The sequence below is a fragment of the Lichenostomus cassidix genome, chromosome 7, assembly GCF_008360975.1.
Source record: "Lichenostomus cassidix isolate B80296 chromosome 7, HeHo_3.0, whole genome shotgun sequence".
Taxonomy (NCBI): domain Eukaryota; kingdom Metazoa; phylum Chordata; class Aves; order Passeriformes; family Meliphagidae; genus Lichenostomus; species Lichenostomus cassidix.
The window spans coordinates 7,939,662-7,952,549 of record NC_139488.1 but is presented as its reverse complement, the minus strand read 5'-3'; the positions used below and the strand labels follow the sequence as shown (position 1 = coordinate 7,952,549).

The 12,888-nt window shown below is 47.9% G+C and overlaps 1 long non-coding RNA gene across 1 annotated transcript in view; it reads right to left on the bottom strand.

Annotated features, from left to right (window-relative positions):
- The window catches only part of LOC146434474 (uncharacterized), a 30,083-nt gene extending 19,725 nt beyond the window's left edge, over positions 1 to 10,358 (bottom strand). The window contains exons 1-2 of the long non-coding RNA XR_014853400.1: positions 8,132 to 10,358; positions 6,223 to 6,423 (exon numbers count right to left, since the gene is read on the bottom strand). This is a non-coding gene — a long non-coding RNA (uncharacterized LOC146434474). The remainder of the gene's footprint in view (positions 1 to 6,222; positions 6,424 to 8,131) is intronic.
- Between the last annotated feature and the right edge of the window lie 2,530 nt (positions 10,359 to 12,888).

The window sequence follows — 12,888 nt, the reverse complement described above, 5'->3', positions numbered from 1 at the left end:
TTTTCCAAGGGAAATTAATCGGGACATCCTTACTGAAGAGTGGACCTACAATACTGTGAATATTGCTGTCTTGCTGTGACCATATTAACTTTAATGTGAGTTAGAATAGACCTGACAACCCCATATGTGATCCAGAATAGCTTCATACAATGCAAGACGCTTTTATTCACTTCCATTAAGAAGATTTCCTGCCTCACACAGCCTGACCGCAGGCGAGGTACAGTGTTAATGAGAACGGGGCTGAGTGAAGGGCGGCGGCTCCCGAGCACAGACGTCAGGCGAGAACGAGCAGAGCTGGGTGTCACGGACACAGAGCCTTGTAGGAGGATGTACAAGATGTACTTTCTATTGAAAAACCTACCCTCTTTGTTCAAGGAAATCTTAAGTGGTTTCATTTCTCAGCTGCAAACATTCGTTTCCTCCTTCTTGTAGCACCAGGGAGGTGCGGGGATTTTAGGCAGAGCAGTAACCCCAGAGAGAGGCCACCTCTGAAACACCTACGTACACCAGTCACTCCTGGCTGCCTCAGAAACGCTGGTTTGCTGCTTGACCTATTTCTGGCTTCAGCAAAGGAGAAGAAAAACAAACCACCATTGATTTTGCAAGTAGTTGTTCTGCGGAATAAACCAGTCCAAACCCCCTGTTTATTTGCTTCCTGGGGATATGTCAGCGAAATCACCAGAGAAGTTACAGAGATTTAGAACAGGAGATAAAGCGAACTTGTTTTCAATTCAAGGCATAGATGCTTCCTAAAACTACCTACCTGCCCCAGATTCCCCCTTCCTACAAGTTTGGTAGAAAAATAAATGCCAAATGCTGTGAATTACAAAGTGGCTCTGATTCCCCAAAGGAAGGGTGTAGAGCAGGCTCTTAAAGCCAGATGATAAATGATAACTCTCCACGCAGGTTCCCAGCATGAAGCATGGCCACAAACATCCTTTCTCAACAGTCCCTTCCCCTGTCCTCGCTGCCACCCCAGCCCAGGGGGATGAGTCCTCCCTGTGCCCATCCTGCAGCAGCTGGGATGCCCTTCACTGCAAAGCTGTTCTTTGCTAACTAGACAAAAGCTGCTCCCAAGCCCCTGGATAGGCAATCCAATGGAAATCTCCTACAGCAGCAGCTGGTTTGCCCAGCAGCTGTTTCTCCTGTGCAGGGAGAAATGCTGCACAGGAAGCAGGTGGGTACCTTGACCCTGCAGAGCCCCTCTGCAGACTCCCATCCACGCTGGGTGCAGGTCTCCAGGGAGGGCTTGGGCAGGCAGCGGGGAGCAGACATAATTTCATTAATCAAAGGCTCTAACTTTTAATGCTCGGATTTGTGATGGGTAGAGGCAGCTCAGCAAAGGCTGCCTCAAGTGCAGTTCCCAGACAGGGGCAGCGCTGCAGGGGAGGGCTTTTACATCAGGTGTCACTCGTTGGGGTCTCGGGCATTACCTGGGATCACAGCATTCTAAGCAGCCACCTTAGAAGTTAGAAATTAAACAGTGACATCTGCCCACGCAGAGCAAAGTGAAATGCGAAGCAGGAGGCAACACCATGACAACATCCAGCAGCTAATTTTTTTTTCAGCACAAGATGAACGTGAGAACAGACAGGCTGGGTGAGAGGTTTTTCCAGGGCCCTTCCCTGTCCCTGGCAGTAGCCTCACAGAATCACAGAATATCCTGAGCTGAAAGGGACCCACGGGGTTCATCAAGTCCAAACCCTGGCCCTCCATAGAACAACCCCAAAAATCACATCCTGTGTCTCACAGACTGGGAAAGCATACAGCGAAGTTTCCCCAGAATATTTTATCTGAAGGTTGGAGGAAGTGAAGCCTCCCTCTGAGACTTATGGCAGAGGGCTGGAAATGCCACTGTGCCCACACAAGTCCTGTGCTAGGAAGTGTGGAAGTAAAATGCCCTTTGAGGCTGATCCAAGAAGAAAAGCTGGAGTTCCCAGTTCCAAGGAAGCCTTGCGAAATGGCCTTGTGGTGAGAAGTGCCTCTGCTCCTGTTCCATGTCTGCCTTGGGAACCTCAGCCCAGCCACCATCACCCACCCATGGTTAACATAAGAAGGCTCAAAAGAAGCAGGAAAAAGTTGATCAGTTTATGATGAAGAAGGCTGTAAATCATGCATGCAGGGGACATGGGGACAGGACAATCAGCTGTTGTTAATGAAGTCCTGCATAAGAGAGATGAGGAAGCAAAACACTGTGCTCTCACCTGGCTCCTGCAATTATGCAGCCTGAAGCAGTAAGCATAATTAATTAAACAGAGACACCTATTTTTGGAGTTAGGAAGATACAGCAAGAGTGCCTAAAATTCAGATGCTCCTAAAAGAGAGTGGGGACAGGGGCTACTGAGAGCAAATGCCCTGCATGGAATGCACCAGCAGTGGCTTGCTGAGCTCTCCTGACCACTGCCAGGAGGACATCTCCCATCTGGGGTCACAGCAACACAGGGAGAATACACAGACTCTGGCAGCAGAATAATTGAGGATTTCGTAATCCAGGGCCTTTTCCCATGCCTGAGGTCAAACTGCTTGATCAGCACCTTATAGTCAAGCCTGAGCTATCAGATATGTTTGGTATTCTGCGAGGTGAGGAGGAATTTCAGAGGGGCTGGAGAAACAGAAGTTTCTCCCTCGCCAGAGGCTGTGTCTGCCAGTAAGGAGACAAAAGAACATCCAACCTGAAAACAAGGCAGCTGGGTGGGAAATTCCCCTCATTACAAGCATAAGGAGTGTTTTCCTACCAGGAAAAGTCAGGAAAAGAGATACAAGTCCTCATCTTCTAAAAAAACCATTTTTTTTCTCCTCAGCAATCCAGACCCAGGAACTCCCCTTCAAATATTCTCTCAGAAACTGGAGCTGTAAAATCTGCAAAGGTATGATGCATTTCACTGAGGAAAGCAAAAAAAACTACAGAAAGGGATGCTAGAAGGAAAGAGAGCCACCACCAGGTACCTCCCTGATGAAGAATTGGTTGCACATAATCCCAGTGTGACTAAAACCTTCTGAGGAGGTTTTAGTCACCCATGGTGTTTCCTTGCTCACTGGGCCTCAGGGGCTTTCTCAGCTGGTGCCACACCAACGTCTCACACAAATGTCACACAGGAAAGTAATCTGTGACAGTGGACTGATTTTGTCACTGCTGCTGTGCAATGTGCATGGGAAGCCACTTGAGGGACAGGTAAATGACAAACATCTGAAGCATCTCTGGACAGCTACTGCCAGATCTCCTTTGGGACCAACCAGCCTATGGTGGCACAGTCAGCGCCAGAAGTGTCCCAGAAGTAGGGGCTGTGCCCAGAGGTGAGTAGGGCAATAACTCATTTCTCAGTTCCCTGGGTAAAATGAAACATGGGGGTCCCTGGGGACTCTCCCTGCTGTGGGTGTAGGTCACCCCACACACCACCCCTGCCAGACCCCAGGAAATTCTCACTCCCCGCCTCGTTCCTCTTTTCAACCTCATCCATCAACTGAGTCTTACACAGTGACTAAGATGACCGACCAGTTTCTCAAGCTGTGCCAGGACTGTTGATGCAGTTCCCATGGAGGGCAGGAGGACCCTAGAGACTCTTTTATGTCTGCATCCTATAGCAAAAAAAATATCTGTGAAGTGATAAGATGAGAAAATTGTTATCAGTCATTTCTGTGACTACAGACACTGCCTGCCCGGCGCTGTGGCTGCCTTTCCTCTGGTACACACAAAGGCTCTGAGGCTATTTTTTTCCTTAGGATTGGAAATAAATCACTCCAATCAGTTGCTTTTCTTGAGGTGCTACAAAACAAACTACAGTGGAAATGTTATCACTGGTAACAGATTTAGCCTGCAGGACCATGTGCTCATTTAAATTTCAACATTTAAAAATACTTTCTGGTGGTACCATGTAAATACAAGGTATGGCCAGCACAAGCAGATACAAATTGAGTGAAGTTATTTATTTCTGCCTCTGACAGTTGCTGATGAAACCCTGCCTCATCACTCCTCCTGTGCATTCAGGACACTGGAGTGACTCAGAGAAGGAAGAGCAGGCAGGAGACAATACCACCTTAATGATCACACAGATGCTGCCTCTCCCTATCACACCTACCTGCCACACAAATGTCTGGGAGGAATAAAACATTTACTGTCTTGTCAAACAGACTGTACCTGATTCCCACAACTGCCAGAATTCCAGCAGTGCCAAAGAGCACAGAGATGTCGTCTTTGCACTTCTGCTTACTTTGCTACCATTGCAACCTGCTGATATAGGCTTGGTGGGACAGCAAAAGGGGGGTGAATACATTTCCTTCTCAAAAAAAAATCAGTTATTTTCTCTGAAAGCTGTATAAAGAAACCCACTGGGAGGTGGGAAGATAGTTGCACAGGAGAGGCTTTTCTCTGCTCAAAATTCAAAGCCTGCTCCTGAGGCAAAGCCTGCCTGCTGGAGGCAGAGGCTCCCTGCTTTTCTCTCCAAGTGCCCTGGCAGCAGCTGCAGGAGACCCTGCATGCTCACCCAAGTCTCTGTGCCCAGAACCACTGGCTGCAGGGCATGGCTCAGCTTTGCTCCCCACGCACTCTCAAAGCTCACAGGCTGGCCAGAACCAAGCAGATTTAAGCCATGACCCTGGCAGCAGCTATTGCTCCTCCAGGTGCCAAGGCCTCGCCCTGCAAGACTACCACAGCCTCTCAAATAATAGGTTTTCTCTCCTCTTCCATTGTCCACAAAAGTGCTGCTTCCCTAAAATACAGATACTTTCCTAAAATACTCAGCTGTAGTCCTGCCTGGCACAAGCCAGCTCAGGCCACACAGTTCAGTCTTGCTGAGCTTACAGCAATCTGAGAGCAGGATCCAGTAAGTGGCAATCAAACAACTTGTCCCCTTAAAACAGAGCCACTTAAAACGAAAGCAGGCGATGCCTTTACACAGGCTGAGGCCAGGTGACAGCCAAGGAAACAAAGACACCTCAGGAGAGATGCTGTGTCCTACTCTGTGGGAGCCTGGAAAGAAAGCAGGGATTTGGGGAGACCAGGAGTTGTCTTTGCAAGGTAAAAGGGTTCAGCACACAAAGCCAGGTGTGCTGAGAAATACCAGGTTTTCTCCCAGTCCCAGCTAAAAAAGGATGCTGACCAAGGAAAACAGGAGGAGATCTAGGCTAGCATTTCCCAACTGCACCTATTGGGATGAGCATTCCTCACACCATGATTTTTTTCCCCCATGCTCCATGTTTCCAAATGACTGTGCTGTCTGGTGTAGCTGGAAAATGTCCAAGAGCTGCCCTCTGACAGCATTATCTTTAGGTACATAATGACATGAGAAAAGGGAAGGGGAGAAGCAGCAACATGAAAGACTGACCGGCAGAGCCCAAAACAAGATTTTAGGTTGGCATTTAGGAAAACTCTGTTTCTGATGTGAAGCAAACTAGATCTAGAAATAGAAAAGCAAAAGATAGGGAAGCCCTCAGCATCAATCTGTCTGGCTTTTCAGAGAAACCAGCTTTTAGGGTCATAGACTCATCTTCCAGGTGGCACATCTTTTTCAACTGAATCTTCACCACAGACAGCCTTTTAGCCAACTTTGTTAAAAAAAAAAAAAAATCAAGCAAAAAAAAAACAACCCCCAAAACCACACATGCAGGGAAAACTGTCACAAATGCAAAGGCTTGTCATTTCATATCATTCTTAAAACAGTGGTTCTTTCATAACCCCACAAATGTAATGATGTAAGGAATCAGAGAAATTATAGGTCTATATTACAAAAACAAAACAAAACAAAACAAACCCACATTTAGTTTGTTCCATAAAATCATTAATGTTGGAAAAGACCTTCAAGAGCATCAAGTCCAACCTTTGACCAAATACCACCATGCCCAGTAAACCATATTGTGAAGTGCCACGTCTGCTCAGTGTTTGAACACTTCCAGGGATGGTGACTCCACCACTTCCCAGGGGACTCTGTTCCAATGCTCAGCCTCTCTTTCAATAAAAAAATTTTTGCCAACTTCCAGCCTGAACTTCCCCTGGTGCAAGTTGAGGGTGTTTCCCCTTGTCCTGTGACTAGCTGCGTGGAAGAAGAGCCCAATTGGTGTGAGTCAAGAGTGGCCACTGTACAGTGGTGAAGTATTTGGACATAACAATTCTACATTCAGAGCATTAAGGGCAACAGTAGGGCATGGAGAGCAATTCTAGCTGCAATATTTAGCTACAGTTTTGTAAGATCATCTCAAATACTTGCTGGAAATTGTGTTTTTACTCACATTTCTTTTTAATGTTTGACAAAAGATGGCACTGCAAAATCTAGAGGTCTCCTCTCTCCAGGCTGTTCCGGCAGTCAGCAGGGAATTGCTACACTTATCCATGTCCTTATTTAATGCTTCAGTCGTTCCTCACACTCCTGGACAGGAGATGCCAGGGCTTGCAGACAGGTCTAGCAGCAGGTGGACCAGGATTCGAGCACTCTGTGAAGGAATACAAACACCAGCTAATTAAATCTATTGTTAAAACAATTTGTCTCTTGCTGGGGCCAAGTGATCTGACAGCGTTTAAACAAGACAGGTTTCATTTCTGAGGGCAGACTGCCATCTTCACTCAGGAACTCCTCACCCCATTCATTTTAGACCAAAGTGCAGATCAGCAACAGAGAAATAACAATAAAATAAAAACACAAGGCCAGAACTCTGGACTCTTCTCTCGGAGGAGTATTGTTCAGTGGGAAAATCCATTATTTAGCCAAGCCGCTTGAGCTGCTGGAATAAAACAACGGTGGCAAGCAATGAGATCCTCAGCACACAAATCACAAAGGTCTATTTCCAAGGCACACCTGCCCCCAAGAGGGCACTGTGATATTGTGTATTCCTGGTGGCTGGGGCACTGGGAGATGTTGTGTGTCTGCCAGGGCATGGGAGCACCCACGGCCCGAGCAGTGGGGAGAAGGAATGCCATCCCTCCAGCCCAGCCCGGCTCCGCAGCCACTGCCAGCAGGCAAGGGCGGCACCTGGCTTCTGCCTCCGATGGATTCACTTCCCTTCCAGGGAAACCCGCGAGCAGGAAAGCAGCAAAAAGCCGTGTTTGCTGGAAAGCAAAGAAGCAGATGTAATGCAAGATCTGCAGCTGCCGGTGTGAGCAGGTCTGCACTCATTCCCCACCCAAACCAGCCATCCCTTGGCAGCTGGGTGTGATAAGCCTTGGTTTCCTTGGCAATTTTCCTCCCAGGGTCACGGATAGTTTCTTGCTTGATTTCTCAGGCAGTTTCAGCTTCAAATACCACAAAGGCCTGTGCAGTGAGATGCTGGATGGTGTAACCAGATGGTGTCTGCTCAGCAAACAGAGCTGCAGCCCCTGTCAGCTGCCTCCGGCCTTGTTCCCAAAGTGCCTGCCTGTCTCCCTCCCTCTTTGATATGCACACACCAACTATCTGGTCCGAGATCACCTCCTTCTGCCACTTAGAATGTGCCTTTAGAATCTGGCCTCACTATCTCCCAGATCTCAGTCTGAGCTCTCTCTCAGTCTCCCCAGCTCTGAAGCTGTTTGGTTTGCATGTCTGGCCTGTCCTCTCTCTCCTCCAGGCCTCCCAGACCGGCTCGTCCAGGCCTAGCCACACCTGTGGGAGAAGCCACTTCAGGGGTTTGTGGAGCACCTTCTGGAAAGGTTTTAGCACATGACTCCAGAGCTCCTCATGAAATCAGCCTCTGATAACATCCACACCACTTAAAAGCATTTAAACATCTGCTTTGTAGCTCCAAAACTTTGCCATCAACTTCCCAACCCTGTGTACCATAGGCTGCCGTGGCCTAATTACAGGCCAAATTCCGCAGTCCCTAATTGGCCACAAATTACTTACAATAGGTGCCAGACAACTAAATCGCTTTCTGAATACCTCAGAAGGCACCTCAGAAGGCAGGTAAGTAAATCAGTGTAAGGAGGAAAGTGCTGTTCACTTGGGGTAGTTTAACACAAAATAAAAACAGTTTAAAAACCTGTTTTTCTAAACTATACTTGGATTTAACAGACATAACTTTGTGTGATAAGAAAAGCTGGGAACTGAGAAGCTTTCCTCTCAACCTCATTGCCACCCATTCCCAACTCCATTTCCACTACCACTAACCCAAGAGGCCCTTTCTGTGGGTTTTGAAAGGTTTGAAAGCTTTGCCTTGCTGAAATGCTCACCTGAAGGCCTCTCCCTGCTGTTGGACAGCCAGCCAGCCCTCAGGGAAGGCCGGCTAACTCTGCCTGGGGCAGACAGCAGGCACACCAACACAGACAAGCCAGCCACCAGCAGCGGGAGGCATTTAATCTTGCAGCTATGAAAGAGAATTTTTGTGCATCCTGAAGCAACAAGGAGAGCAGAGACATGTCCTCCCCTGCTTTCAGGTACGTGCAGCATGGAGCCCCAGTTCCTTCCCACAGCTATGTCAGCAGCTCCCAGCGTCAAAGGGGGGCTCAGCAGGCTGGCTGGGCTCTCTGCTGGCCTCAAGGAGGGGCAGGAAGAGAAGGCTTAGTGCTTCTCTTGACCCAGCAGCCTGTCGGTGCTGCACAGCCCTTCCCTTTGGCTGGTGGGGCTGCTGGGAGGATCTCGCTGGGAAGCACTCAGGAATCAGCCACTTGAAGGCCAAGCCAAGTGTCTGCAGCACGGGCCAACAGACTAATAGCTTCCCAGCTTTCGGAAGGGAGGTGGTGCGAAGGAGCCATCTCAACAGAGACACGGGGAGATCAACACCTCCAGCCAGGAAAGGGTGTGGTGAGCTCTGGGGCTGAGTGCCCCATCCTGCTCCCCTCTCCCTGCAGCCATGCCTGCCCCTCTCAGCAGGCATTCCAGCGGTAAAAAGGAAAGCTTGCCTCCCTGTGCAGCTGGTTTTCCTTTGCTCTGACAAGCCAGGCATGACTTTCCACTTACTACGAGGATGGAGGCATATGATCTCACTTTGCTTCCTCTTTCCATAAGAATTTTGGTACAAGGCCTCTCAGAGACAGACCTGCCAAGAGAGTCTTCCTGCTCCTCCAGCAACTCACTTGTCAATGCCTGCTTAGCCCCTTTTGTCCCCCTCTCCACTCCAGTTTTTTGCCTTCAGGTTTGAGACTCCTGGCAGGTGCGGCCTTACGATGCCAGCTGCAAAATCCTCTTTGCAGAGCAGCCCATTAGCCCTTCCATCTTTCATCTCCTTTGGCACCTACTGAGCAGCTTGTGAGTGCTCCAAGAGGTGGTGGTATGGCCTATTGCCATGAATCTATTCCCTCTGATGGCTTACAAACCCATTTTGTGTCCTTCACACCGTTTAAATACTAATTTACATGAAGAGATGCTTCTGGCACACGAGGCATGCCAGCCTTGGGTTTCTCTTTGGTGTCTGAACAACCTTGGTTAATCAATTGGATATCCACAGAGTTTGCTGTTTGGTGTTATTCCTCTCATCCTGCTGAATTTCTAGGAGACTTTGTACAGAGGAATTCTCACGGGCAGAATTTTCAGCAGCTTTCTGCACCTGCAGCACCCAGATACAGGGGAAAAAAGAGCAGCGTGCTTCTTTTCAGGCCAGCATTCTCTGTAAAAGTCATACTTTCATACTTTTAAAACAATCACACTTTTAAAAGTAGTAAAATCAATTACAGGATAAACCAGAAAACTTTTGTTTAAGGTTTTCTTTACCCATTGCTGGCAAGAAGATCTTGATAACTTCAGCATCTGCTGGAAAAAACCTGTGGTTACCCTTTGTGCTATCTACAGTGACTTAATAAAGCAAAAATGTTAACATTATTTTTACTTATGCAGAACCTTACCATTCCCATATTCACAGGATGCTATGAAATAATGTCTGGTCATGGACTTGCCACAAATTGGGCACCTAGGAATTCCTTGACCAGTCTCGAACATTGCAGCCCTTGGGCAAAATATTTCTGCTTGTATGGAAATAGAAGTATTTAAAGAAATCTCAAGGGCTCCGTGCAACTGCAGAGGTCATTCTGCACATTGTAACTTACAGCTCATGGCATAAGGTATAAAAATATGGTTTATTATGGCTTCTCGGACATCTGCATTTGCAGGAGTGATATTTTGGTACATTTGTGGCAGCAGGACCTAAATTACACTCAGCAGTGCCCAGTCACAAGTGAAATCCCTGCCCCAGAGGTGTCAGTCTGTCATCAGATCAAGGGCAAGCATCCGACACTCACACAGCCCTGCCCCCAGGGGTCAGGGACAGTGGGTTCACAGGACAGGGAGGGAGAAGTTCCCAAAGCATGCATGATCCAATGGCCCTCCGTAGCTCCCTGGTTTGCCATAGGCGTGTCAGCTGGGATCCCAGTGATTGCACTGAGGTAGTGCTGCCTCTGTGAGACTCAGCGGGAGGGCAGCCCCCCAAAAGGCACCACACAGGCACGTTATCAGTGAAAAAAATCTATGGGGTGATGCAGAAAGGAAAAAGTCCCTCCTCTGTTACAACTCGTGGCTTGTATGTTCTTCTCTGGTCGAAGGTAGCTGTACACAGAGCAGAAGTCCAGAGATCTTCAGCTGCATTAGCTTCTCAGCAAGGCTCTTACCTGGATGGTGCTTCAAGAGCTACCAGCCCTTTGGCAAAGGGACTAACTGCACACCAGGCTGATGCACAGCATACCACCAGGGTCACAAACATCCCATAACAAAAGCCCTGACAGTGAGCTCCAGTAATTTATACCTCAGCAGACCAGCTCCTCCTGCTCGCATGCCACACTTAACGAAACAGTAATTGCTGCTTGAGTTCTAATTGCTCTCATTAACAAGAGCAATGGAACAAGTCAGTTCTAAAAACACAGCTTTGATGCAAAAAATGTTCTTAAAAGCACAGAAGCTCAGTATTTTTTTATACATGTTGGTAGTGAGTGCACTACTGAAGTACATCAATGTGACCTAAATACTTTTACCACAGGTAGCAGCACTTGAGGTGCAGGTATTGAAAGCAAAAGAGTTTTTTGGGTGCATTTTTATACCAATAAATGTTGAGCCAGCAGCCAACCAAGCAAAAACCTGTCCGAGATCTAAGGACAGCACAGAAAGCTGAGCTCAGCTGTCATTGCTGCTCCTCTGCCTGACAGTACCCTGCCAGACCAAACCCTCTCACCCCAGCCTCTTGCTGCCTGCCCTTGGAGCTGTTTGCAGCAGTCCCAGGCCGTGCTGCTGGCTGCACGCAGGAGCTCAGGGATGCACAGCAGCGATGCCTGCAGCCAAGGCAGCTCGCAGAGCTGCAGCCCGGAGCGTACAGGAGGGGGAGTGTTTGCTTCGGCAGCTGCTTCCTCCCTGGGAAACCAGGACGTGCTTCCCTCTCTCCTCTCCTTCAAACCCTCCTGCCCCCAGGATGCTCCAGCAGTATCTCACTGCACAAGGCTTTCTCTGGGCTTCCAGGAGGGCTTACTGAAACTGCCCACTTCAGCCAAGCTTGCAGAAAACCTCCCCAGAGTGAGCTGCTCCCTCGAGCAGATGAACTACCAGCAGCACAGACTCCACTACATTACTCCTTACTACTACAATCTGATTTGTAGCTGCCACTTGGGTTTTTCCACGGCTCTGTGAACACTCCTTCTTCTGATGATGTTACTGTAGGGGCTTCAAAGGGGCTTCCCATTAGACAGGATTTACCTGTAGGTTTTGGGAACATGCCTGTGATGTGACTGCCCATTCCTATTTTAAGACATATGAGCATCAGCCAAGCCCCTATAGATGTCCACACCCACGTCCTTCTATTCACAGGAGCAGCAGTGGCATTTTCCAGAGGTGCTTTGGCAGTAAGTGGGGAAGGGAAGCCTGGTCTAGGCATTTTCCCTCATAAAAATGCCTGCATTGGTTCAGTTATGTTTAGCCATCTCCAAGTTCCCAGCTCCTGTGAAAAGTCCAGCTCCGACCTCTGCTGAAGTCACTGTGGTTATGACTCAAGGGCTAAATTTGTCAGGAAATCATGCATATCCAGCAAAATGGGTTTCTGCATCTGGCCTGCTGATTGCTAGGTGGGATTTTTTTGTGTTTAGTAACCGCAGTTTCTGAGCAGGAACTTCTGGAAATGGCTTCTTGCTGATCCTCTTCAGAAATAAGAAATCTAGGGGCATTTATTGGATGGCCCAAACATGCCTGATGGTACAGCTTCATGGTATGCCTTACAACCACATTTCCATGGCACGTTTCCAACTGGCCTGTAGAAATAACATCCAAAGTGGGAAAGTGGATTGGATTGGACCCACAACTTCTAAGCAGATAAAATTCGACATGACGACTGCATTACTTGCTCTTAGCGCTGAGCAAAGCACCTCTGCAGCACATATAAACCTACATTTGCAGCTTTGGGCAATTTTAATTTTAAGTGACTTCAGAATATTGACAAGATGGACTCACAAGAAAGATTTTCTTTCACCTTCAGCTGATTACCTCTTTATAATTGACTTGCAAAATGAAACGTGTATTCAAAAATTAAAAATAGCGTTTGGGTTGGTATTTAGGAAGATGGGGTTTTGTGGTCCTAGACTTCTTTGTACAGCTGGAAAAGAATTGTGGGCTCCACAGGGAGCACAGGATCCTTGAGTAGCTTTAAAAAACCCAGCACAAACCAGAAACAAGTGTTTGTGAAAGGCAAGGATGCAGCACCTGGAGGAAGGAGCTGGCACTGGCCTGAGATGCAGCATGTGATGGGAGGGATGCCATGCTGTGGAGTTGGTGTTGTGGCCCAGCTGCCCTCTGCTCAATTTGACTGCCATTATGGCAACTAAAACGGACTAAAAGCTTTTAAAATCCAGGTTACAGAAGGTCTCTGAAGGATCTCTGGTCTCAGTTCTTCTCTGTGGGTCTCCAAAAGATCATTTTGATAAAAACAGATAGAGAGCAATTCCAGGTTCAAGCAACAAAGTTGTTTCTTCTGAAAAATGCATTTAAAGTTTTCCATCCACTGCACACAAGGTCAGAAATCCTC